General features: G+C 31.4%; 1 long non-coding RNA gene across 1 annotated transcript in view; it reads right to left on the bottom strand.

Annotated features, from left to right (window-relative positions):
- LOC149419378 (uncharacterized) overlaps positions 1 to 26976 on the bottom strand; it is a 165725-nt gene that overhangs the window by 115847 nt on the left and 22902 nt on the right. The window contains exon 2 of the long non-coding RNA XR_016302878.1: positions 20323 to 20644. This is a non-coding gene — a long non-coding RNA (uncharacterized LOC149419378). The remainder of the gene's footprint in view (positions 1 to 20322; positions 20645 to 26976) is intronic.

Below are 26976 nucleotides of genomic sequence, written 5' to 3'. Positions count from 1 at the left end.
CGGTTTATGGTCCGGCAAAGTCATTGGACCTTACTTTTTTGAAAATGAGGCTGGAGCAACAGTTACGGTGAATGGATTGCACTATCGAGAGATGATTAATGTTTTTTATGGCTGAAATTGGATGGTATTGATCTGGACAACGTTTACTTTAAAAAAGACGGCGCTACGTGCTACACAAGCAACGAATATCAAAATAACACCTCTTATCGGAAAACCCTGTAATTACAAATAAATATTCTGCCAACATTTTCGTATATCGAAATTATTTTTTGTAAAAATCTTTGATTTCATCGGCCTGTCTGAAAAACATGAGTTGAAAGGTCTTACGTGAATTGACGACGGACGTTTTCTTTCAAATCGGTATATAGATCACACGTCTAGATTTTTACTTTTCAGTGGCTGCTACCATTGAAATATAGTAATCAATAATATTTTTTAGGTCCGTTTCGTTGAATACAAACAGATTTTGTTAGAATCGAAAACATTCAATCTATACTTAAACTATACAAGGTAATATATCCGGGGGTTCAAGAACATTCGCCGCCCACAATTCACCTAGTATAAATTTACCTAACTTGCTTTCAAATGATTTTCCCCGCGGTGAATGATCCTCGATAAACTTCATCCGCGGTGGTTTTTTCGCAATGAATTTACCGGATACCCTAGCCGGGCTTAGTGACCAAATCTGAATAGCCAGATGCTTCCCAACTATCTTCTTTCCTGTTTGCTTCCTTTCCCCAACCTCAAACCTCACTAATTAACCATCTCGCAGATTAACGGAAGAAGTTAGACAGAGAGGAGCGACCTCCATACGACTGGGTGCACGCTTTTTGCTTCATCCACATCCATCCATCGTTTCATACTCTTCAGTTAATATTTTTCAATTGAAGGAAAATATATTGATAATAAAACTTAACAGAAAAAGTCTTGACAAGTCCCGACACAGTATTCCCGATATGGGAAAGCGGGAAGTGAAAGGAGATGGTAAGAGAAAGGTTCGGAAAAACTTTACCATATATCGAAAACACCATTTCAAACAACATTTCGATTCTCAGTACTTGTCATTGACCAGGGCGATACTGCAAGTATCACCATTACCGTCCACCTCAAATAATAACATGTCGATATTGTCGATTATTGATTACCAGTCACCGTATAGACAACTTCAACGTAAACTTCAACAAAAGTTAATTCATTACAGAATAAATATTAGGTACTATTTACCTTTTAATTATATACTAACTCGATCCAAGATAATGTACGAAGAAGTAGAAATACCTACAGTTATTTGATTATTTACTATTATTAGAATAGATAAAATCTAGTTATGTCAAACATTGATTGGTCTGACAATGGTCTTTTGTAGAATATATTTTTAATTTCACGTAAATTCGGTCACCTGGAAATGTAACCAGAAAATTGATTTGTCTTCATAGAATTCCATCGTACTTTATTGCCAATTTTTTTGGTGTAATAGAACACTTTTTTTTGTAAGACATTTATGTCCCTATAATCGGAGCCAATGGAACTATGGCATCCCCAATCGGGGAATATTGTAAAGCTGAAGGGAGTGGAGATGGGGTACGTGAAGGTATGAAGTATCAGGCCAATCAAATGTGCTTATCTTTCACCTCTTGTTTTTTTTAAATAGTTGTGGAATACGTTTGGTTGTAGAAATCTGTTTGTTGCACGGGGAAAATTTGGTAAAAGTCTGCCGATTTGACTAACGAACCAAATTCATCATCAGAAAATATCACGAATAAATAGTTAATCATTGAAGATAATACTAATAAATCTAAATAAACATGAAACAGAATAAGACACAGAAAATAAAAAGGTAACGGCAGCAACTGGGAATCGAACCCAAGATCTCTGTACGAGTATTACCAGGTCAACACCTCTAACCGCTTGGCCATAGTAACCTGATTTTTTTACGTCATTTATCAATCTCATATTTTAAATTCAGAATTAACATATTGTGTATGAAAAGTCAATAGTGATCCCATATAAATAAAAATCGGATAAGTTTATCCAAGACACTATCTAAGGTTACAAATAAATTCACGTAGAACTTTGTAATCATGATGAGAAAATTAGTTGAAGATTTAATTTATTCTGAATTTGAAATAATATGATACCGACAAAAAAATGAGGTCAGAGATCCTGGGTTCAATTCCCAGTTACGACCGTTACGTTTTTTCTGAGTTTTTTTCGATAAATTATTATTACATGTTCCTTCTATCATTAAATATTACATTTTATGGATATGACCATATAACCTACAAAAGTTAATTTAAAAAAAAGATGTTTCAATGATATAAAAGAGTCAATGGGGTGAAAATTATTGGATTTCCATTCCTTTAGCAGTCTCAATCCTTCCTTATATTATGATAGTAATGAAGTGTATTGATTGAATTACATCGAGACAATCAATTACGCCTGTATCCTGCAATCAGAGAGTTATGATGTAACCCCAACTCACTGTTCACTGCTACCGCCTGTTGTCCAACAGACCAACTAGTATAATGGATTGCTATCACATCGATCAATCACAATTAATAACCACTCCGCTCAGTTTTCCCTCTGTGATGACATTCATGGGACTGGTGACTAGACAGTGAACACCGGATTATATGTAGCTATTAGCTGTTGTTTTCACTCAAAATAGGCTTAGTTTAACAGTCAACCTTACCAATGTTGAAATAAGGAACCCAGACAATTTATTGTGACCTCCTAACTTAAATACCAGTACCTTTTTTTATTTAAATGTCGTTTTCAAAACGATTGAAATCTGACGAGGTCCAGGTAGGTTTTCATCGGTAAATAGCAAGGCCCCTCTTACATGGAGATACTTATAAGCTACGTGAATGCGACGCAACCACAAGCAGCCTACCGATATGCTACTCTTTAATGCTGGTTTCCGTACACGCCGCTACCCGAAATATACTGAACATTTTTTCACCTGCAACCGTCGAGTTAAAATGACTCTAGCGATGAATACAGTAATATTGTTCTTCTTTATATTTACAAGCATAAAAAACGATCTAAAAGAAGATTATCGGTTCACCCATACAACGAAATAAATGTTAATTGTAAGGCATTCGTCGCCGTTAAGGAACTACATGAGAATTATATCAAATGGACTTTTCTTTCCAATTTTCTCTATTAAATCCTTTATAACGTATTGCGATAAATTAAAGTTAATATACTTAGATATTTTTCCCACCTCCAGAACAAAATTTAACATTAAAATCATATTCCGACATCGTTTTTGTCAAACGAGTAGTAGATACGAACGCAATTCGCGTAGCGTGCTACCAGCATTGTCAGTAGCGTGCAACTGACGTCAAACCCGTAGACGACGCGTAGCGTCCTGTAGGAACACTAGAAAAATAGTATGGTGGATACTCATAAGCGGCGCGTATGCTACGCGCACGAAAGTCAAATCGCTTGTAAGAATCTCCATAAACGTAGGACCTTATACCATTCCCATACGTCGTTATGAAATAATAATAAATTAACTACCTCAACAATAGAAATAATAAAATAGTATATAAAACATATAAATATTTAAATAAGAGTATATAAAACATATAAATATTTAAAGAAGAGTATATCAGATAACGCAATAAATAAACTGACAGTAAGTAAGCCATGGGATATTCAGGTAAATAAATAGGGTTTAAAAAATATATATATTTGAGGACCCCAGTAAACAAGGTAAACAACAATATTTGAATTAATTTTTAAAAAAAATTTAAAGATATATTTTTATGTTAACGTTTTTCTGGAATATAATATATGATAGATTTGTAATGTTGAAAGGTAGTTGAATTGGAAATTATAGATTTGTTATGTCGAAAGGTAGTTTGATTAGAATATTTAATTTGGTCATATTGAAAATTATTTGTTGATTTGGTTACTAGAATGTAGCAGTAACGATACAATCATCTCCTAGTTGTTTTGCAAAATGACAACAATGTCATTTGTAACCAACGTAGATGAACAGGGGATTATTATGTCATCTGTACAGATAAACATGGATGGTCTAAGACCCCAAAAAACATAAGCAGGTATTCCTAGGCAGCGTCAATATGTCATTGTTCGTTCATATTTTTATGTAACCTAACTAGAAACAGATATGTTGTTACATAGGAAAAAATTACATTCACTTTTCTCACAAAATTGTCCGATTGCCCAAGTAAACGAACAAAGATTAGCAGACCAAAAGCGAGCAATTTTCAAAAATAATTTAATTCCTGTAGTCACATTAGAACAGATTAAAAGAGAAGTAGCAGATATATTGCAAATGGGAAATAATTTAGAACAAATTAACACAAGTAATGTCATATCAGATGCATTGAATGTAGAAAGTTTGGATAATATTCTAGTCGAAATGTCCAATGATATTACAGTAGATTCAAATAACTAAGACGTTATTTATATTCTTAGGGAAATCAACATTGCAAATTTAAACTTTGTTGATGATAATATAGTAGAATTAGCTAACTTACTTCATAATAATATAAACAGATATATAGATGTAGAGCCAACAGTTAGACCAAAATTACCAAAATTGCATACGTCAAAGAAGTTATCTAAATTAATTTTTTGATTAAATAACATAATTTTACCAAAAATCATATTTGACGAAATTAGTTTTGGTAAATATTCGGAATCGCTGGACAAGGATTATATGAAATATTTTTAAATAAAACCTTCTGATCAATCTTAATTACTATAAAAGGAATCAGACTGCATTTGGGATATTTTTAATTTTAGCATTTTAATTTTTAATTGCGTAAATCGAAAATTCACTTTCGTTGTATGGGATGACAGCTGGAATGATTTCTGTCGATGACATTTTCTCTGGTTGGTATTTGAACTTCATACAATAGTATATGCTAGTGCTATTACTGTTTGTAATAAGTTAGGAATTAAATTATCATCCTCTGATGATAGATCATATAGTTATAGTAAATCAGAATGGCAGATCAGATTAGAAAATGATGTAGTATTTTTAAGAAGTAGCATAGCTAGAGTAATAGAATATAAAAATGGAAATAGAAGTAGGATAATTTTGAGACATGTAGATGAAATTGTGAGAAAATTTGTTTATAACATAGATCGTCATAATAATGAAAATATAATCAATGATTTATTGTATTTATTATAACAAAAATTAGGCGTAAAAGCTAGTAGATTAAAAAGATATAATTATACGTATCGTAAAAAAATAATAACAGATTATTCCAGAAAAATGAAAAAATATTTTACTCCAAACTTGACGATAAACAAAATATTATTTCGAATAATAATATTCGAATATAGTTGCCCAAAAGCGAAAATATTAATATAATCCCTCTCAGTACAGACTCATTACATGTTTACCGACAATATACAAAATTTTAACCTCTTGCTTGACAGATTTAATATATACTCATTTAGATGAAAAAAATATTTTATCTGAGCAACAAAAAGGTTGTCGCAGAAAACATATGGGATGTAATGAATAATTAGTTATTGATTCTGTAATTCTAAAACAGATTCAAACTCGAAAACGTAATTTACATACTTGCTATATAGACTACCAAAAGGCTTTCGATAGTGTCCCGCACTCGAGGCTGATCAAAATATTAAATATATATAAAATTAACCCCATTATTATAAATTTTTTGGAAAATATTATTGGAAAACGAATTTACTTATCAATTTAAAAGGTAAGAAAATAGTAATACCGGGCATTTCAATTAAAAGAGGAATTTTTCAAAGAGACTCATTGAGTCCTCTTTGGTTTTGCTTAGCATTGAATCCTCTATCTAAAATTTTAATTAAAAGCAAGTTTGGAATAAAAATTAAGGGTATTACAAGGGAGAGTAGTACAGTTTCGCATTTATTATTTATGGATGATATAAAATTATCTTCGAATTCTGAACAAAATTTAGAGAAAATGATCGAGGTAGTTAAAAACTTTTCAGATAATATCAAAATGACTTTTGGTTTAGATAAATGTAGAACGATCCATATAGAGAAAGGCAAAATTGTAGATGGGGATGAGAGTATATTTAGAAATTTCCAAATTACTAGTATGAAAAGGGATGAGATGTTTACAGATACGACCATTAATTATAAATCTTTACATCCATGGTCACATAAATTATCTGCCTACCACTCAATGGTACATAGGCTTACTAACATCCCACTCGACAAGAAAGCATACGAGAAGGAAAAAAATACAATCCTAACTATTGCTAAAAATAATGGCTTCAAGGGTAGAGACATCGAAAAAATAATTAATAATAATAAACACAAAAATAACCTTAAATTAATTTACCCAGCGACTAATAATAAGACGAATAATAAATTCGGGTGTTTAGAATTCATCGGACAGACATCTAATAAAATTGCCAAAGTCCTCAAAAAATGTGGCTTAGATATTGCCTTCCGCACAAATAACAGCTTAGGATCATCTCTTAAAAACTCAAAAAGTAAGGTACTCAAATTACAAAATAGTGGCATTTATAAACTCCAGTGTGACGAATGCAACGCTGTTTATGTTGGACAAATGGGTCGGTCCTTTAACACTAGGTTCAAAGAACATATAAGATCTCTTAAAAATAATAATAAAATGCAATCTCAATTTGCCAAACATCTCCTAGATGAAAATCACTCACTTAATGATAATAATAAACCAACTCCGTTACACGTACAAAATAAAGGCCGTAAACTGAATCTTTTAGAGCAGTTAGAAATTAACAAAAATTCCAATAATCCGAAAGCTATTCTAATTAATGAACAAACCAATATAATTCGTTCACCCCTACTAGATATCTTCAAACCTAGTGCAAATACGAGTGCACATTGAAGTACTTAATTATACTATTAAAATAACCCTATGAGTCATCGTTTGGGAATAACTAACATTAAGACATTCAGTCAAATTTAAACATTACACTAATTGGGAAAACTTTACTAGGGTAATAACCATCAATAATTTCTAACATTTTTACACAGAAATCAATTAAGAAATCAGTAATTTAAATTAAAATACCTACATAGAAATAATATAAATGTATCGTCTGTAAGTGGGCTACCCACAGTTTGATAATGCCTTTAGAGGGCGAAACAGCTGTCACGCGTAATAATAATTACACAGCAGAACTTGTTTAAATATAAACTGTTTTTATAAACCCAATAATAATATTATTGTATATATAAAAAAATAAAATGGAGTTCTACAAATTAAACTTAATAACAATAAATAAAAGGGATGAGGTTTATAAGTATTTAGGATACCCACAATCAAATAGATTAGACCATACTAGTATGAAAAAATGATATTAGTATTAAATTTCAAACTAGAATCAGGAAAATTTTAAAATGCAATCTATCTGCTAAAAAATTAGTGAAAGCAATAAATACTTGGGCAATACCTCAATTAACGTACTCATTTGGCATAATTAAATGGTCTAATACAGATTGAGATAACTTAGAAAGATTAATTAGAACTACGCTAACAAAGTTTAATTGCCATCATCCAAATTCAGCTATAGAACGAGTTAATTTACCTAGAAATTTAGGAGGTAGAGGTATAATCAAAATAACTTCTTTGAAACATAATCAGGTAGAAATGCTAAGAACTTTTTTTTCCATAGGAAAGCTCATAGCTCAGAAATGCACAAAATAATTTGCAAGGCAGATAGAAATATTACACCTTTAAATTTATACCATGAGAATACCAACATTTTTATAAAATTATATATTAAAATTTTACACGCAAAACACTTCAATTATCTCAACCAAACGTATGTTGACAAATTTTCGTCAGAAATAGAAGGATTTATGCTTGCCATTCAGGAAAGAGTTATTAATACTAAAAATTATAGGAAGCATATAATCAAAGATACAAATCAAATTGATGATTTGTGTAGAAAATGTTTGGCTTTTCCGAAAACTATAGAACATATTATATCGGGAAGTTCTATATTAGCACCGTCCGAGTATACATTTAGGCACAATCAAGTTATAATATTGTTATTCAATCATGTTATTATATTGTTATTATTGCTATTGTGTAGTGCTTTTATTGATTGCTGCTGTGTTGAAATTTTACAATACATTTTGTTTTGAATTTTAGTTGGTTATTAGTATATCAGTTAAATTTAAATTTGTGAAATTTAGCTGGTTATTAGTATATTAGTATATCAGTTAACTTTAAATTTTAATTTATTTGTGTTCCTAGATCTGTTATTATTTTTTATTTATTATTTACAATTTTGTATTTTTTGTAAATTTCTCAGGCCACGGGTCAGAACCCTTAGTTTCTGGTTTTAATATTTTTTATTATTATTATAATTTTAAGTGAAAATCTGTTATTGGATTTTATCTTTATTATTTAGTTTATTCTTATATATGTAAATAATCTGTTGATTTTCCCAAATAAATAAAATAAAATAAAGTTTTAAAAATAATTCACCAAAGTTTGGTAATTAAACATAACTTGATTGGCTGCCGTAATATAGTACCATATTATGAATACGAACCAAATTCATTTTTAGAAAACGAATTTTATAAAATATATTATGATAAAACTATACAAACAAACCGAACGATTAGTCATAATAGACCCGATATAGTTTTACATGACAAAATTTAAAAAATAACTTATATCATTGATGTCGCTATTCCAAATTCCTGTTATTCCATTTTAAAATAGATATATTGTAGTAAAAAAAATTCGTTTTTACGGGTTGATCTTTTTTACCTAAATTTTAACATTTGTTATTTGATAAATCCAATTTTCATCCTAAAATACAATGACTACTAAATTATCAGCCCCCAACTTACTTATTAGAAGTGTTCAAGATGGTAATGTACATTCTTCCAATGACTTCCCAAACTAAAAAGCAAAAGAACAATTCTGGTACACTGCCAGAACACTTTGTTATAACACAAAGGGTTAAAAGGAAATACAGGGTGTCATATAAATCAACTTAGGAGCAAATGAATTCACTCTTTTACTCTAAGTATCTTCCGAACTAACTCGATTAAGTAAGAGTGGTAAAATGGTAAATTATATTCTGAGAGTGAGAGCCATTTTCCCCGCCGCATATTGTTTTCCCGGGGAGGCTAACGAGCGTGTTTGTTTTCATTAGTCGCCCGTCACCAGAAAAGGTTAACTTTGTAATGGCTTCCGAGAGAAACGGCCGCGGGTATAAGAATTATGGGTCTCGTGGGAAGAAATGTGATCGGTCTTACCGGATTATTATTATAAAGAAACGTTTTATACAGAAACTTTCTGAACTGCAATCGAACGGCTTATTTAGAATTTGAATCCTTTAAAATATTTTAATATTATTTATTGTGAATACCGCCTCAGAGTCCCAACTGCTCCCAACCGCCTGGAGCCAGTGAACTATAGCATCCCCAGTTTGGCTATGTTGTGTGGCTATTCACATGTGGGAACCAAATATCGCTAAAGCCGTTTCAAGCAACATTTCAATTCTGAATGGTGGTCTTACACCAGGGCGATTTATGTTTAAATAATAAATTGTGAAATAACGCAAATTCATCAAATAAAATTTACTTGCGCACGCCGGTATTTGAACCCGCGACCTCCAGCTTGCTAGTCGAGAGCCTCATCCCTTCACATTACATTCGATTTTAAATAAATTCGCGGTGTTTTAATATATTTCAAAATAATATACAGTTCTTGAAATCAGATGAAAGATTTATACAGATTTTAGTATTACAAATCGACCTCTGCAATTAATAATGTTTAACTCAAACAAAGCTTGCCGATGATTTTTAAAAAGTAAACTGTAATTACTACTTTAAAGATCTCTCTGCAGTTTCATTTACTACTTTCATAGAATGTACAAAAGTCTTAGATTTGTTGTAGTCATCATCATCCTTCTAGGTCTTCAATAAAACTCACGAAATCACACGAAACGGCGATTGTGTTGAAAAAACTCAGTTTTTAATTTGTAACAACTTGTAAGTTTTTAGCCAGAATTAGAGCATTGTCAAGGGTTGCTTGCTTTTCCAATTCGTGTCGTTTTAGAGTTGGTCATCTGTTTAGATTCCAAGGAAAGATATAATATCCAATTTTTTTTCTAGCAGCTTTTACAAGTGATTGATTTATATTTTGATTTATTTATTTATATTGAATTTTTAAGTCGTTCTAAAGCTGTAAATCATTCTTCGGCGCAGACCATGTGCAAGGAGCTAGAAACCAGTACTTTTTCTAATTAAAAACAGTAACAATACTAACATCTTTAATGTCTTTTAATTTAATTTAAATAGATTCATCTTCAAGGCATATAGGGCTCTACCTACCCATCTTGATTGGTGTAGTCCAACAGGTGCTTTAAAGGACACACCCTTTTCAGGTGTTCTTCCCAAAAATATAAAAACCAGATTCGGTAACTCTTTGTATTCGTCCCGTGGTAGAAACTGCTGTAACTGGTAATCATTATTGTGGTTACATCTTCAACATACATGTTGTCTTGTCTTGTTTTATTTGTGGCCAATGGTTTTTCAAATCTTTTAACAATTTTTCACCAAGACTTTTAAGTTTTTTTATTCTCGCCTTTTTCTACTTTCTAACTTTGCCAACTCTTATAACTTCATAGCTTGTTTCTTGTGGTTCTCTTTGTCTAAACACTCTAAACCACCCATTTGACCTGGTTATCTTATCTGAGTTAGTAGAAACAGTATGTCTTCCTCGATAGTTATCACTTCCAGTGGATTGGCACGAGTAATATAAAAAAAATCATAGCAGCAGAACTTTATGCTTTATTTTCTTAAACTTTTTCTGCCAGTGTTTTTTGCTATTTCGTATTTCTTTAGTCTGGTAGGAATACTTGTCCTTTTACATATTTGCAGAACATCATACACAGTAGAAGTTGCAGAATGGTTATGGTTTTTCCTCAATATATTATTATAATTTAAAAAAATAAAAACAAACTCGTAACTTTGTTAACAGACGGTAATCTAGATTGAGACAAAATTTGTGTAAGGTGTTTAATAAGCCATGTATGTCAGTGAGTTTTAATAACATTTTCACTGGTAGACGCCATTTACATGGGACGATCGTAAATTTATTCTTAGAACAATAAGAAGGTTATTATATTACTCAAATATTCTAGTTGCGATGCTAACACATTTACACTATCTTCCTATTGTTTACAATACTGTAGGGGTCACATATCCGCGGCTTATGCATACATATGCTGCGAGTAGTGACATATTTAGTCTGAAACGAAGCAATAAATGCCCTAAACGGCGAGTATTTTCGAAACTTTGATCAATGGTAGTGACCCCTAAAATTTATTTCAATGAAAAACAATAACGTGTTCTATTTTTTGGCTATTGAAAGTGTATAATTTTGAAAGGTTTGACCAAAATCATAATTATAATATAGCGATTTACTCCCTAATATTGTCAATAGATGTCTCTGTAATTTATCAATAGAATAAAATAGTAGATTCCTCTTTTAGCATAGTAACTAGTTTCCTTTATTTGTCACCAGAGTGACATTAGTAGATTCCGCTTTTACCGTATAATCATTGTTCTTTTGATTTGTCATATATTTTCTCTCTTCAAATTGTGACCACAAGCGTATTTGTGTTATATTATAAATAAAATTAAATAAATTGGTTAATAAATGGGATTAACACAATAAATTTCCTTTAATGGTAAGGGTTCCCAGAAAAAATATCAACTTTTAGCAGCCTAATCTATATAGCATAAAATGTTCAAAGTGGTTCACAGAGTAATGCTCTGTAACCTTAAAAAAAATAAGTTTCATAAATTTTAAATTAAATATCCCGCTATTAACTACTCTAAAAATTCCTACATTAGAAGACAGACGCAAAATAAATGATTTAACTTTCTTATTTAAAATACTTATCTCTAAAGTAAACTGTTTCGAACTCCTGCAACTTATTAATTTAAAAATACCCACAAGAACAACACGACACAAAACTTTATTCCACCGCATTGTGCAGAAGCGCAACTACATTGCTAATTCTCCGATACGGAGGTTTCACACTGTGGGAAATCGGTTCCATGATAACTCAACACAGTGACAATTCAACACACTTTTAAAAAGTGATATGAAGTCATTAGAAACGATGAAATTTTTTTTTAACCTAACCTTACCTAACCTACATAACCCAGTTAATAAAGTTTTTGTTTCATCACTTTCTATGACTTTATATAACTTTTTAAAGATATGATGAATTATTATTTTGATGATTTATCCGGTCACCGGGAAATCAATACTTAGTGTTGTTGATACCTTGGTGAATTTTGTGGATCATCTTAAAAACCTATTCTAAACCTATTCTTGAACCTTTGGTTGTCTCTTTGTTAACCTATCTGATCACTATATATTTATAAAAAAATAGTTTCTTGAATTTTTATTTCATGTGTGTATGTATTGTTTGTTTATTGCAATCCTATTATTATTATTTATTCTATTTGTTCTAAATGTTTTATCACGTCAAAATCATACCACATACACGTATGTACTCGTAAAAGCCACACGGGTGAAATATTAATAAAAGAAAAACGAAAAATTATGGTACTTAATTGATTAAATAATAAGTACAAGGGATAGTATGTTATTGACATTATTACATGTGACATTATAACCAAGGACACAACAAAACATTAAAAGACACAACCACGCTATAGTAAATTAAGCAAAAACACGCCACGGACATCAAAATAAATAATATATTATGTTATGGATGTTAATTTCATGCACGCAATAAATAACTCAATAGTGAAAAATGTGCAAAACAAAAAACGTACGTTAATAACCAGGAACAATAATTATATTTATGGTTTTGAAATATTATAAGCATTTCATTTTAATTTTGATTTTTTTTAAAAAGAAAGACAAACATTCCCGTGTTACGAATAACCTGACAATATTTGAAAATCTCCTACTACCACCACAGTAAGCTGAAAATGTTGCTTGTGTTGTGATGGAGGAGCCAGCCGAGGAATTGAACACACTACGCCTGAGTGGGACCCAAACGCGATGTCAACTCGGCCACCGACCGGTCAAATAATTTATAAAGTTTAATGGTAGAAAAATCGCACTTAGGACGGATTGTTTCGGACAATTTGTTAATTCTTCAAATTTCAAAGTTAATTTTCAAATTCTGTGAAAGATTTTTTCATGTTCTGTTATCATTTCAGTTCTTTCAAGCAACTAGCCTATAATGATATAATAACAGAACTTGAATAGGACTTTCACAAAACCCAAAAATGTATGTTGAAATTCGATGAATTTGTGGCAAGGACTTGTGTAGGGCTTGTAATTAGCTGTAATTAGCCTTCCCAATCCGTAAATTGTCTCCAGGAGATGGGAGATTGAAACGAGTGTCTGCACAATTGATTTAGTTTATTCGTGAGGACGATTTTTATAATTTACTCAGAGCGCGGTGACGGTGGCAGAAATAAGGTAGTACTGGCGGTTGAATCGAACACTAAAACGGGATTGAAGATTCCTTTTGTCAATTTGTGTTAGTTTGCGTTAGTATTGCCACATGTGGGGGGGAAATAAAGTAGTCCCACAAATTGTTCAAATTCTGCGAAACAACGCGTCCTAAATATGGGTTCTTTATAATATGGGATCATGATTAAAACTCTTTATTGACTTCAAATTTTACTTTTAGAAGAGCAGTATAATCTATTTTTTGGTAGTGTATTTCAAACTTTTTTGTGATTATAACACAAGAATCCTAACTGCCCCGAGAAGGTGGGACTATGGCAAGGCTGAAGGAAGTGGGGAAGTGATAATATGGGTAGGAGAAACGTTGAGGAGTTCCTGGCTTCTCAGAGCTGGCTCCTAAACATGTCAAAAAACATTTCAACCAACTTTCCGTTTCTGAAAGGTGATCATTTCCTAAGGCGATAATGAGAGTACAGAACACCCTGTAGGTGACTAGAAAAGCCATCAAAATGACAATTCAACACACCTTTAAAGTGATATAAAGTTATGAAAATTGATTAAATAAAATAAAGATTAAATTGCTTAGGTTTACATTTCATCGCTTTTGATGACTTTTTAATGGTGTTTTGAACTGTCATTGTATTGAGTTATCATGGAATATATTCTGTAACGTGCCACAAATATTATTTTTTAATGATAAACTAATGTTTATAAGACAAGGGTTTATGCATAGCACAAAGGATAACCAATTATTATTTGCAATAATTAGTCGCCTGAAATAACAATACAAAAAAAAATAATAAGCAGTAATTTTTTATTGAAGTACTAGTACATATTGAATTATTTGGCGTGTTGGAAATAAGCCGACGTGGCTCAGTGGTCCAGAGCATCTGACCGGACATCAGAAGGTGCGGGTTCAATTTCCGTCCGCGGCATTTATTTTTAATCGGGAGATATTTTCAATTTGTTTTGATATTTCAGACGACTAATTATTGCTTGTAATAATTATCACAAATATATATTACATTATTGTATTTTACTATAAGTGAAAAATAACAGGTGTAATTTTATCAGCATTTCAAACACGCGACCTCATTGTTAGGATATACTCGTAAAAGAAAAAAATAAACATATTCTAGCATAAGCTCAAAGTACAAAAAATATCAAATAAATCTGCGTAAAGAACAACTGCGAAATATTCACGATTTGTTTGCACACAATCATTTATAATATGTGATACCCAAAACTACCAAATAATAGTTCCCCCGAAGTAGACATAAAAGAAATCTTGTTTAACGTCAAATAAAATTTCCATGACAGATAATAAGGCCTAAAAAATATTTATGTCTGTCGTCCAAATGTCTCGAATCACGTTCCAACAAAATATAGAAGAAAACAACAGAATAAATGGGCTCCAAGCTTGCACGCTCGTATGTCAAAAACATTGAAATAAGTTTCTACGCGGATGTTTGTATTCCTAGAACTTTGATACGGTGTTTAAATAAATAATGACTTGAAATTTATTTTTCAATTGTAGGCACCTTAGGACTGTTTTTCTTTCAATGTTATAGACTTTCACCTTTCAAGCACGTTCTTGGCCATCGTTTCAATAGATGGAGAGCAGGCAGACGAATTTATAATTATTATTTAAATTTGACAAAAGTCAAAATAATATTACGAATTGAAATCGAGTGCAATCTCTATTGAACAATTCTTCAAATTTCAAAGTTAATTTTCAAGTTCTGTAAAGATGTTTTCAAGTTCTGTTATTATTCCAGTTCTGTCAAGCTACTAGACTATAATGAAATACTAACAGAACTTGAATAGGACTTTCACAGAACTCGAAAATGAACGTTTAAATTTGATGTATTATTCAAATTCTCTGAAACAACCCGTCCTTAGAAGAAATGGAATGGTGTTTAAATCCATCAATAAAATGGCCCCACCCTACATCTCTGAACTATGCGTGACGGAAAACACTGCTCTGAGGCAGTTAACTCTTAGATCAGCAAAATCAGCAGCTGTGGGCAGACTGATGGAACCTAAGCGCAAGCCAAATACTAAGTTTGGTGATCGATTTTTCGGAGAATCTGGGCCGAAGGCTTGGAATAAACTCCCTCCGGAACTAAGTAAGATCCATAAAAAGTTCAACAGAATTCAGGTCTAAACTAAAAACTTATCTTTTTAAGCTGTCATACCCTTTCATTAAATATACTATTCCTGAGAGAAAGTCTAATTATATCCAATTTTCCAACTGTGTCCTAAATCCTGTACCTAAATTTCGCTATTAAACAATTAGTTAATGTTAATTAAGTGTTAATCTTAAGTGACCTACCAGGTATGAATGGTACTGTATATTATGTCCATATATAGTTAGTAATAACATAGATCATTGTAGAAATGTATTATAAATTTGTCCAGCGCCCTTGAGGTGATTTTTAACAAAACGGCGCTACACAAATCATCCAAATATTACTATTATTATTATTATACTTACCATCATTTTCTTCTCAGCCAAAAAAAATAGATCTACGGAAGCATTAGGAATACAGATGTCTATAGAATAAAAGCTTCCAGTCGTTTATCCGATACAAGAATCTATCATATTGATGACTTAACTTTTGCAGGTACAGTTACGTTCATAAAGTTGGTGACATCTAACGACAGAAATTTTACTGCAAACTGCGGCGATTTTGGCACCAATTCTGTATTGGAAAAGCAACAAATTGGCGTCCTTCTGGGATGCTTGGAAAATACGTTCCTTTTTCATCCTTTTTGCAATATAAAATTTCACCTTTTGAATCCGCAATCCTCAATCACCGTACGTGACTTCTTTTCATCGGTATCATTAGAATATTGCTTTGAACATGTTTTTTACAAATGATAAAATATATGGATATATGATACCATGGGCTTAGGCCAAGACTACACTACAACTATTTTATTTTATTTAGAAAAAAAATCTAAAGCAGTTTTTTAATTCTAGTAAAAAAAATCTCTTAGTAAAAATTGTGAGGTGTATTCGTATCTTTACTTTAGGGTGTTTCAAGAACAATCCTTCCTTCCCTAAACTTCGAGCCTGAAACCGGCGTATATCGTTCGCAAATAGTTAACTAAACTTAGGATGGGTTGTTTCATAGAATTTGAACAATTCATCAAATTTCAACGTTCGTTTGCGAGTTCTGTGAATGTCCTATTCAAGATCTGTTATCATATCATTATAGGCCAGTTACTTGACAGAATTGAAATAATAACAGAACTTGAAAATTAACTGATGAATTGTTCAATGTTTCTTAAATAACGCGTCGCAATCAAGTGAATAATACTAAGGACTTTTTTGACGGAATTTGAACAATCTATCAAATTTTAAAGTTAATATTCAAGTTCTCTCAAAGTTATATTCAAGTTAGGTACTGGAAAAGTACAGTCCAGCCCATGATGAAATAATAACCAAACTATAATCTTAATTTTTTAAATTGATGATTTAGTAATAGAAATTGAAAATAACTTTCACAGAACTTTAAAATTTGAAGAATTGTTCAAATTCTCTGTAAAATAATAAAAAAATACCCATCATAAGCAATTAAGTGAATACTAAGGATTTGTTGTTTCGCAGAATTTGAACAATTTATCAAATTTCAAAGTTGATATTCAAGTTCTCTTAAAGTTCTGTACTGTAAAAGTACAGTCCGGCCCATGATGAAATAATATCAGAACTTGAATGGAACTCTAATTTTAATTTTTAAAAATTGATGATTTGTTGAAATTTTGGGAAACAACTTATGCTTACTTTTTTACACATTTCAGTAAAAAAGTAAGCATAAGAGTAAATTGAAAGTTTCAAAATTTATTTATTTAATTCAATTCGTACAATTTATTTGCGGTGCCAAAATTCGTACTTAATTTTGTTGATTTGACCTTAGATGCACATATTTTATTGCCTTATTACCAACGAATTTAAATAAACGATTTTAGCAAGCAAAAATATTGTTGATATATTCCATAAAACCTTGTTTTTTGCATAACAAAACGAAGTTATTAAATTTCAAATATTTTATAAAAAATTCCGACTTGACCGCATTTGAATCCTCTTGCCAAGTATTTGAAACAACCGCGTATGAGGCACTCTGTCAAAATCTCACATTTGATATAGTGGCGTCTGTCAGGTTAAGATTAGAAATGTGTCTCTTTACGTTCACGATAAACGAAATAAGTACCGACATAATGTCTCATCGTAAAAGCACATTCAGCAATTACGATATACCTACTGATTGATATTATTGTATGGATTGAACATTTTACTAATGACGTGGCTATAAAGATGGCTAACCACTATAAACGATTTGTTTGTTGGATTGTTAAATTGTACAGGGTGCGTTTTATGCTCGAAGTCGATTTTATTTTGCCGCCATTTTGGTTTAAATATATGAGTGGTCGATAACAATTTATTATATGTTCCATAACCTATCCTAACCTAACTCTGCAACAATGTGTTGATATTATTAAAACATTTTATTAACTACTTGTGAACGCGGATAAAATTACGTGACTAACCTAATAATGTCAAAAAATGATGATATCGATTGGTCGAACTTAGAAAAAAGGTGCATACCAATAAGCCAACCGTAACCATGATGCTTAAGAACAACACGTAATTGCTGCAGTAACGCCAGAAGTCTGCTAAAAGTTATGAAAGATGTACTTTAAAGAGCTCGCTTAGACATAATATTAAAGGCCATTTATAATCAATCAATAAAAAATTGAATTTCATTTAAGAATAAATTTTAAAAAAAAAACATCGACCTAGAACATAAAACGCACCCTGTATATTAGAACAAGTCTACTGTTTAATCAAGCGGCTCTTAGACCTACATAACATAATTTTCTTGAATTTAACTATGATAGTTTCGCATTTACCTACCTAAGCTTAGAAACAAATAAATTTTAAAAATACATCATTTGAAAAGATTAGGATTAAAAATGGTTACCCCTGACGAAGTGGTTGTTAGACATGGGAAAAAAGTAATGACTAAGGAATTATTACGTAATTAATACTATTCTATTATTATTTGTTAACCATTTTACACTTCTATTAGATGCCAATTATTGATACCAATGTGTGGATATGTCTATCGATAGTTATGAATAATCAATAGAGGTAAAAGAAATTCTCATGCAAACGAATTAAAGCTTAGCTAAGAAATAACATAGGAACTTGAATTTAATAAACATGATACGTTTTTTCAATTGTTTATATTTTATTGGTCGAAATTTAAAATTTGCGTTAGCCAGTGGAGCGATTTTTGGCATACTAAGCCAAGTTTGCAAAAGCGTTTTAAGCGATCGCTTGGCATAACGTGTCAAATTTATAGAAAACAAAAATAAGCAATAAACGGTGAAATCTAGGTGGATTCATTGGCATTAAAACGCACTAAGCTATATATATATATATTTCTATGTTAATATTTTGAGGAATTTTATTAATTAAATAATGTGGTAAATGTACATATATGACATCAATTACTCGAGTGGATGAATGTTTGAATGAATTAAGAGATCAGTTATAGCAATTTTTATTTTATTTTAGAATTCATTACACTAAACGTCTCTTTTGAACAGTTGAAGGCACCAAACATAATATTCTTTTATCTGTTTTAAGCACTAATGTAACATATAAACCGTTTGTTCAAATTTAAATTTAATTTACTTTAATTTACTTCAAATTTAAATAAAAAAATTATAGTTATTTTAAATATTATTTTATTTATCATTACTTTTATTTATAAAATTAAAATAAAACATTATTGCCCCCTTCAGTCCGACCGACTGTAAACCTAGAGAGTCTCGGGGTACATGAAACGAAGTTTGTTCATGAATAACTTCCTTTCCTTAAAGATACCTTCCACCAGGATCCCCAAAAATGACATTAAATTAATTATGAGGAAAAATTATTATCCTTAGAGCCTTTCGTGTGGAGATAACGTAGATAAAAGTGAAAATTTATTGATTGTGACTTTAAAAGCTCAAAAATATCTCTTCATAACAAAACACGGTTAAAATAAATACATATGAATAACTGATTATAAAAAATATCACACCATAATAATAATACCTATAGATTTAAAATTGTCTAATTTCTAATCTACGCATGCGGGTGCTGTGATGTTGTGAATACTTATAAATGTAACATACGTAAATATAATTAAGACTGTAATTTGTACAGGAGTTATTGTATAATCATGATTGATTGGGGTACTATGCTGTGGGTTTTCTTCTCCTTTAGCTAACGTTTCAGACAACCAAGCAGTGTACACTATCGGGACAGATGTACCTACACATTGCAGTGATGACTAGTGGCGGCTCATGAAATGAAAATTCGACATTATTGATATTGTTTAGTACTAAAACTTTTTGGACTAAACAACATTATTACACTAAACAAAATTCTTTTCAATAAAGCCCTTTTTTGTTATATTAGCCCTCTAAAAAGTCACGAGCCGCCACTGGTCACCGAAGAGTACTTCTAATTGTTATACCGTTTGCCCACGTTAATTCTCTTAAGCCAGGGACACACGGATGACTTTTGTCACGGCCACATTTTCATCACTGCATTTCAAAATTGTAGTAATATAAAAGTTACCCTAGTATCAAATCCTTATATACTTCAATGGATTTTGAAACAGAGACGAAACTTTTTCCGTAACAAAATTCAACCGTGTGCGAGTGGCTTAAGTGTGTTTTTCGTCGTTTAGTTTCAATGAAATATGGCAAATACCCAAAAAATCAATCACGATAATACTTTTAGCTGTGAAAACTCAAATCAACAGTAAATTTAAAAACAGAATACTCACGGTCATCAGACTATAGTAACTCGTTCCAGTCGTAATCTGTGGGAATCAGCTGCAGAATGTGGACCCTGTAGCAGGTTGTGCGGCAAGCCCCGCACGGCATCGGGCGGCCCCCGCTGTTTCTGCTGTTTCTGATTTTTCTGCTCGCTACAGCCACGGCTGTTGGCGCACGCTTGGCGCAATCTCATCTTCGCCCCCGCCCGGAGAACATCACACAACCGACCGGACGACCCTCCGTCTCACTTGCGCCACTTTGCTGTGCATCGTTTGTGCTGGCTTTTTGATGGAAATGTTTTAACTCCGGTTTCGCGCAGGGCACATTACGCTTTAGGGTGAAATTGTATTTAATGTTTAACTTTTGCAAAACACGAACACACACACTACACTACATTCATCGACTTAATATCTATGGACATATTATCTGTCCAGTACGAAACACACGATCAAACCAACTATTTCACATCGCACACTGATCAAAATCTAACAACTTACAAAATTCCGAAATGTAAAAAAAAACAATGGGGCAATTCAACTAGAAATATCTTGGAGTAAATTTTTTTTATTCATTACCAAAAAGTATCCGAAATATATTTATACAAAGATTTTACACTTTACTTCAATAAATATAAAGTGAATGCTTTGGCATATTACGTAAAAAAATAACTAACAAAATGACACATTACCCATTCACACACGCCTAAAAATAATAATAATAATAATTTTTCAGAAGGACGTGCACAAAATATAATAGTATATTTTCAGATGATAATATTTTCCATTTGTCCTTAGGTCAATTTACTAAATGTATATTGCAAAAAAAGAAATCAAATTGTTAATTTGGAATCTTCTACCCCTGCAGTGCTTAAAATATTTAAGTTATTTTCTCATTTTCATTACGTTGATATTATTAAATTACTTTGTATGTCTTTGAAATTTTTTTACGATGTAAGTGGTTATTATTTTTATATAGGTACTTAGTTTATATTACCTAATCTGAGTGACTCCAAGGACGTGGATTTTCACAAATTTATAAAAATTCATCATTTCAAATTCTGTGAAAAGTTTTATTCAAGTTCTGTTATTATTTCATCATGTGTCGGTTCGTTCACAGTACTTGGATAGTAACAGAACTTAAATAGAAATTTAATGAAATGTTGTAATTCGTTAAATATTTTTTTAACATTTACCATGTTTGGCTGTGTGAGAAATGTGGAGATACGCAAAAAGTGCAAGGCTGATGTAAGCCTAATGAGTAAGATTAAGAAATTACGCTTAGATGGTTTGTGAACGTAGAGCGAATGAGCAAAGAAAAGAGTGTCAGAAGAATATATGACGCAAATGTGAATGGTAGCAGAAGTCGGGGACGCCCGAGGAGGACATGGCGCGATCGAGTGAATCGGATACTTGAGTCAGGCCATGTCAAGAGTCAGAATAATAGAAGAGTATGTATGAGACGATGTATGAATGTGAATGAGGCAAGAAGTGTGAGCCAAGACCGAGTTGTTTGGCGGTCCGTCCTCCCTGCGGGGAAACGGCGTGATGGTTAGTTAATTAGTTAGTTAGTTAGTTTACATAGCTAAGCGTAATATTGTTCGAATGACTTGGTATGAAACACGTTTGTATGTTAACAAACGTACTTAAGCAAAAAATATTATATAAATACAAATATGAAAACAAATGTGAATACTTTTCTTTTGCGTTATTATTATCGTTGTTTTCTTAAGATTTTTCCCCATATTTACAATTCTTCTGTGCTACTTAGTAATGATTAGACATCCGATTACATATCTTATTTCATTGGATTAAATATGAATTCGCGTATCCATAATACATATTTTAACTTTTTTGGTCGTTAATGCATATTTAAGCCTTTTTTTCAGTCTAATTCTTTAAAAAATGTAAGATGCTCAAATGATTTACTCATTCATATGATAGGTAATCCGTTTGAAAATTTGTTATGTATTATGGAGAAAAACACTTTTAAATCCCAAGAAAATAATAAATATTTATGTTTTTTTATTAATAACAAAAAGATACACGAATTACAAATAAAGATAATACAGTTATTAATGACACAACGTACCCCCATGGCTTGTGTGTATGGGGGTGTTATTATATTGGTTTAAATTTGATATCAAGTTTTCAGAATACTTTTTAAGTTGGCTTTTAAATTCTTTTATATTTGTATTCATGTTTCTAATTTTTTCTGGTAATGAGTTAAAAAAATATATTCCGAAATAATTATGATTGAACTGTCCTATTGTCTTTGTACATTTCGGAGTAGGAAGTATTGACGTTTGTCTAAGATTTCTGTTATTTTTAAAGGGTGCAACATTATTTTGTATATTATTTTTATACATTTGTAATGTTGCATGGTAGAAGTATAGTGCACTTAATTTTCTGACCTTAAATGGTTTGAAAAAAGTTCGAACGAATATAGATAGCTTTTTATTAAATTATTTTATTATTAGTTTTTGTGATATATAAATTGTTTATGTTTGATTTTTATATATACCGCCCCATCCTATAATGCCGTACTGTATAATTGATTGACAGAAAGCGAAACATGTGGTTCTAAGTAATTTTTTATTTAAAATATTTCTTAAACATCTAAATACGTTGGTTTTTTAAACATCTAATACGTTGGTTTCCTTATTCTGTCGTTCAGAATATTTATAAGTGGGGACCATTTTAAACGCTGTTCTATTGTTATACCTATGTACTTATCGGTCTTGCTTTCTATGTTTGTACATAATATATTGCATTTGTGGTTTTCTGTATTTTTCAGTGAGTGGTTAATTATATTTATGTATGATGTTGACATAACAAATACGTAAGCAATAAATAATCAATGCCTTTCGAATGATGCGAATTCACGACTTATGACTTCTTATCAGCTACCGGAAGGATTGAGGTTGATGGAACCAAAGCGCAGTCATGTAAAAATCGAAGATAGGCACTCATAGTATCAGGCTCTGCTGAAGTTTTGGATTCTCTTCCACCTGAACTAAGACGTATACCAAATAGAATTCAAAATTAAAACTTAACTGTAATTCATGACTTGAATATATTTTATACATAAATATATTATCGTGAATATTTATATATTTTGAAAAAAACAAATATTCCCGAATAAATAACCTGACAATATTTGAAAAACATCTATTGCCGTCATTGAAGAAAAAATTATTATAAGCAATACTTAGTCGCCTGTAATATTAATGCAAATTGAAAATATCTCCCGAGCAAAAATAAATGCCGCTGGAAATAAGCCGACATAGCTCAGTGGTCCAGAGCACCTGACCGGACATCAGAAGGTGTGGGTTCAATTCCCGTCGGCAGCATTTATTTTTCCCCGGGAGATATTTTCAATTTGTATTGATAATTCAAGCGACTAATTATTGCTTATAATAATTTGTTGTGTTACGTCATGATGGCGGATGATTTGAACCCATAACGCATGAGTGAAATCCAGACGCATCTGTCAACTCAGCCACAAACCGGTCATGTTAAACATTAATTTACTGAAATAATCCATTAATCAATCCTCTTGTGGATGTGTACAACTTTATTCCACACTTTTGAACATCTTTAAAGCGTGGCAATCTTAGGGATCTATATATAAATCCTTTTTTTAGGCTGTATTAAAACGATTTTTTACATTAACTCCAGATATGCCACAAGGAAAAAAAAATTCACTTGAGATCTTCGGGGATGCTGTGTGGATGGTATTTTTAAGAAAGGGAAGGAGATAAAGTAAAGGGTATGAGAGGTGGTAGGAATCTAGGGTTCAATGAGTCTCGGAGAGACGGAAGTATGAATCCATCCCTCCCGATAGTAATATGATATTTTTGAGCTTTTTCTTGGCTTGGTAAAGCGCCCTTGGCGCTTAGCACTAAGTAGCACTCTAAAAATTAGTAAAATAGATATAAAAAGTAATAAGACATTATCTCGCCGAGTAAATGAATAATGAGTCATTAGCGTTATAATTAAAAATGAATCCAGGTGTTTGCAGAGTTAATGGAAGCGTGTATAAATCATTTGTTAGGGTATGAGACAGTATTTATGAATGTCGCATATTTGATAGGTAGTTACGTCGCATTATACGTTAGACAAGATGGAAAAGAGGAGGAATTGCCGGGGAGTTGGGTGGTGATATCATTAATATAATGCCACCCTAGACGGCTGTAGTCTGGTAAAACACTATGGCGTTTTAAGAAGTGTGTAATTGCGAATTAAAAATAAATTATTCTCGAGGGCATACAATCCTTTCAGTGGGTACTAAAAACAAAGTATCTGCACACTACAACAGCTTTACAGGTCGAGTTATGATTGCAAGTTTACGCTTTTTACATAAAATATGTTGACATTATTGAAATAACAATAGAGTTCTGTATGATTTTGGTCAGAAGAGGGATGACACGTGAGTCATATTTATTTTATATTACAGAAACAAACCATACATAGCTTACAGTTTTTTTTTGTGTTTCTTTATTCATAAAATTTTAAATGATTACAATTATTTTGTTGTCTACAACCACCATACTAGGCCCGTGCCCGTATAACGGTAGTCATAATAATAATTTTATTATTTTTTAAACTTCCGATTTAGTTGTCCGGGTTAAGTCTTCCCCAAAGGAAAAACTTAACCCTTCCACTCACTTTTCCACAAATGATCATCTAGTCAATCAACATTATGTAAGTGCATTATATAAGCAAAATAAATACAAAACAATACAAGAACAACACGTCAAATCACCAGAGATCAAATGGGAAAATAATTCACCGTCTCCAGATATTTTCATATCAGAGGGTTCGGCTCGGTAGAACTTCTAACAGGGCCTATAAATCCTACTGATCCCTCAACATAAATATTTAAAAAATCTTTTGTTATCCTACATGTATTCAAAATGACCGACTTTTGCATCTTTATATATAATTTTTTTGATAGATCTAATACGCCTAAATTTTTAATTAGAGAGCTAGGTATAATGCCAGTAGCCGAAATAACGAATGGTAATATTTTTATAGTCTGAGAATGCCAAATTCTTTTTATTTCATTTCCTAAATCTGTGTATTTTCTTATTTTTTCACTAACAGATTTTTGAATATTACAGGAATTTGGAATAGCGACATCAATGATATAAGTTATTTTTTTAATTTTGTCATGTAAAACTATATCGGGTCTATTATGACTAATCGCTCGGTCTGTTAGTATAGTTTTATCATAATATATTTTATAAAATTCGTTTTCTAAAAATGAATTTGGTTCGTATTCATAATATGGTACTACATTACGGCAGTCAATCAAGTTATGTTTAATTACCAAATTTTGGTGAATTATTTTTAAAACTTGATTGTGCCTAAATGTATACTCGGACGGTGCTAATATAGAACATCCCGATATAATATGTTCTATAGTTTCCGGAAAAGCCAAACATTTTCTACACAAATCATCAATTTGATTTGTATCTTTGATTATATGCTTTCTATAATTTTTAGTATTAATGACTCTATCCTGAATGGCAAGCATAAATCCTTCTATTTCTGCGCTCAACTCTCCAATACTCAACCATTTGTTTGACGAAATTTTGTCAACATACGTTTGGTTGAGATAATTGAAGTGTTTTGCGTGTAAAATTTTATTTGACCAGGAATCTAATAATTCCTGGTTGGGATTTATAAAAATGTTGGCATTCTCATCGTATAAATTTAAAGGTGTAATATTTCTATCTGCCTAGCAAATTATTTTGTGCATTTCTGAGCTATGAGCTTTCCTATGGAAAAAAGTTCTTAGCATTTCTACCTGATTATGTTTCAAAGAAGTTATTTTGACTATACTTCTACCTCCTAAATTTCTAGGTAAATTAACTCGTTCTATAGCTGAATTTGGATGATGGCAATTAAACTTTGTTAGCGTAGTTCTAATTAATCTTTATTATATTATTATTATTATACCTAGCTCTCTAATTAAAAATTTAGGCGTATTAGATCTATCAAAAAAATTATATATAAAGATGCAAAAGTCGGTCATTTTGAATACATGTAGGATAACAAAAGATTTTTTTAATATTTATGTTGAGGGATCAGTAGGATTTATAGGCCCTGTTAGAAGTTCTACCGAGCCGAACCCTCTGATATGAAAATATCTGGAGACGGTGAATTATTTTCCCATTTGATCTCTGGTGATTTGACATGTTGTTCTTGTATTGTTTTGTATTTATTTTGCTTATATAATGCACTTACATAATGTTGATTGACTAGATGATCATTTGTGGAAAAGTGAGTGGAAGGGTTAAGTTTTTCCTTTGGGGAAGATTTAACCCGGACAACTAAATCGGAAGTTTAAAAAAAAAAAAAAAACTGTTTATTCCGGTATGTGGGGAGGTTAGTGCAGTCCCACACATTCCATATAGAGATACAAAAAATATAAGATAAAAAACAAAAAGAGAGAACAGAAAAAAAAACAGAATAAATTGAAAATAAAATAGAATAAAATGATCAAATTAATAGAATAATAGAAAGTTGAAGCCTTTAGGGAGCCGTGACTATATTGTTTTAGATTACAATGTTAAGATGTACAGAAATAAGAGAGAGAGAAAAAGAGATGAAAAAAAGAAAACATATGAATAGAATGGAATAAAAGAGCAGTTAATT

Source organism: Hesperophylax consimilis, chromosome 12 (assembly GCF_061612785.1).
Source record: "Hesperophylax consimilis isolate HC1 chromosome 12, BYU_Hcon_1.0, whole genome shotgun sequence".
Lineage (NCBI taxonomy): Eukaryota > Metazoa > Arthropoda > Insecta > Trichoptera > Limnephilidae > Hesperophylax > Hesperophylax consimilis.
The sequence above is the reverse complement of the archived record's forward strand: the minus strand, read 5'-3'. Positions and strand labels throughout refer to the sequence as shown.